This window comes from Mesoplodon densirostris, chromosome 9, assembly GCF_025265405.1.
Source record: "Mesoplodon densirostris isolate mMesDen1 chromosome 9, mMesDen1 primary haplotype, whole genome shotgun sequence".
NCBI lineage: Eukaryota > Metazoa > Chordata > Mammalia > Artiodactyla > Ziphiidae > Mesoplodon > Mesoplodon densirostris.
Genome location: NC_082669.1, coordinates 32,686,297 through 32,689,028, shown reverse-complemented (window position 1 = coordinate 32,689,028; position 2,732 = coordinate 32,686,297).

Below are 2,732 nucleotides of genomic sequence, written 5' to 3'. Positions count from 1 at the left end.
GTGCAAATTTATATTCTCCAGATCTGCTAATCTTTTGAAAATTATTTTATTCATGACTTTATCCTTTCTACAGACTTCTTTTCTCTTTTTGGAAATTTCTATCAGATCTCTTGGACTGTTTCCTTTCTTTTTCCCCCTCACTGTTTCCTATTTATTTGCTTATTTACCCTACTTTATGCGAGAATTGTTGACTTCATATTCCAAATCTTGTGAATTTTTCTTTTCTGCTCTAATAGTTACAATTTTCAAAATACCTCTATTAGTTCTTTGAATGTTACCTTTTCAAAGCATCCATTTTAGTTTATGAATGCAATATCTCATGGCTCTGAGGATACTTATGATATTTTAATAATGTTTTTCTTCTCTCCACTTAATTGATATTTTCTTTTTCTTTTTTTTTCTACCTGTTTTGTTACTTGTGTGTTTGCTCATATTTAAGAGTGGTACATTAGAAACCCAAATGGAAACTCTGAGAGCAGATGAATTTCTTAAACTGTGATCTTTATGTAGAGTGATCTGGCAGGGACATTTCCTTGTGGAAATCCCGATGTTGGCGTATTTAGAGTGTTCCTCTGGGGCTGCTCAAATTCCCAAGCATAGTCTTCCTCTGTCCTGTTTGGATGGAATCCTTCTGGTTGCTACTTCGGGAATTTGTTTTTTCCCCAGCTTGCTACACACATCCAACTTTGTGATTTATTATTAAAATTACGTTCTCTTGGGACTTCCCTGGTGTCCAGTGGGTAAGACTTTGTGCTCTCAATGCAGGGGGCCCAGGTTCAACCCCTAGTCAGGGAATTAGATACCACATGCCAAAACTAAGAGTTCACATGCCGCAACTAAAAGATCCCTCATGCCACAACTAAGACCTGGCACAGCCCAATAAATAAATAAATATTAAAAAAATAAATAAATAAAATTATATTCTCTCACTTGAACACAATTTATGTGAAGGAACTAGGATAACTAGGAGACAGAGGTGTCAGGCACTTAAAAATTATCTCAACGGAATTTTTCTTTTCAGTGACGTCCTTAATACTTTACTGTTTGTGAGGGCCTGTTACAAAAGCAAACTCTTGGAGTTAACAAAACTGTGTATAAGGTATGGGATTATGAAGTTGAGGTCAGCTGATAGAGAAAATTGAACCAGGTGGCATTAGCACCACAATTCAGTGTTATATTTTTTTCTGTAAACTACAGCACCAAAAACTTAATTGACTAAATCAAGTTGTCCTTCCTCATAAAGTTCACAGTCTATAATGTTGAAAGCTATTTTGGTGAGTGTGATGTTGCAATTTACAACAAAAAGTATATATTCAGTCTTCAAACCCTGTTCCTGCCACAAATCTCCTAAAAGTCTTGGAATTTCTTAAGTGACAGGGACAACAAAGGTGTGTTTTTACGTTACTGAGGTGACTTTTGGAAACAGCCTAAGGATGGGGGCTGGTTGCTAGCTGAGTCAAATATTTGATTAGAATGTTGGAACTTTCACTTTCCTCCCCACCCCTGAACCTCCAGCCTCAGGGGAGAGGACAGGGCTGGAGACTGAGTTCAGCCATCAGCGTTGTAATCAGTCATGCATTTCAGGAAGCCTCCATAAAAACTCAAAAGGAGGGGTTCCAAGAGCTTCCGAGTTGGTGAACACGTGGAGATTTGAGGAGTCACACCCAAAGAGGGCAAGGAAGCTCCATGCCCTTTCTCATACCTTACCCTAGGCATCTCTTTTATCTGGCTACTTCTGAGTCATATTCTTTTGTAATAAACCAGCAATCAGTTAAGTAAATATTTCTCTTAGCTCTGTGAGCCACTCAAGCAAATTCACCCCAAACCAAGGAGGGTCGTTGGAATTGCTGATCTATAGTCAATCAGTCAGAAGCACAGGTGATAACCTGGACTTGCGATTCATATCTGAAGTGTGTGTGTGTGTGTGTGTGTGTATGTTTGTAAGGAGGTGGGTGGCAGTGGAGGGCCATGTGGTCTGGTAGGACTGAGCCCATAACCTGTGGAATCTGATGCTGTTTCCAAGGATATAGTGTTAGAATTGAGTTGAACTGTAGGACACCAAGTTGGCGTCCAGAAAACTTCTTGGTGGTGGGAAACACCCTCCCTCCACACATTAGAAATGGGGTGTTCAGAGGATCAAATAGTGAGTTTCCAAAATAATTTAGATCAGTTCAAAAGTGACACTGAGATGCGTGTGCACAGACACACACAAATCCTTCATTGTGTTCATGAAATTCACTTTTATTTAATAGAGTAGGACGTTTGTCAGTGTGTGGGGGGAAGAAAAAAATACAAACCTCATTAGGTAGAAGTAAATAAACTCATATTGGACATTTTTGCCATTTTAGAATCCGACAACAGTCTGTAACTTCAGATATTGAATAAAAATGTAGCACATGTGCTGGTAAATTTAAGAGGCCCCTTACAGGTGACTTTAAAATTCTAAAATTATCTAATTTTATTTCCAAGTCAAAATCTAGAATAACTTTATGAATATCACCAGCTAATTCATGGCTTCTTGGGATAGATCCTCAACCACATGACAGCTTCTGATAACTGGAATATTACTTTTATGTATTAGTTCAAATTTCTGGGAAAGTGATCACTTTGGTCTATCTAATCTTAATAAGCCTGTCCATCAAGTTCACTGGTTACCTGTCACCTTTGGATCTGCTGCCCATTAGTCACGTGCCCACACCTGAGCAATGAACTCTGGAGGAAGGACAACTGGA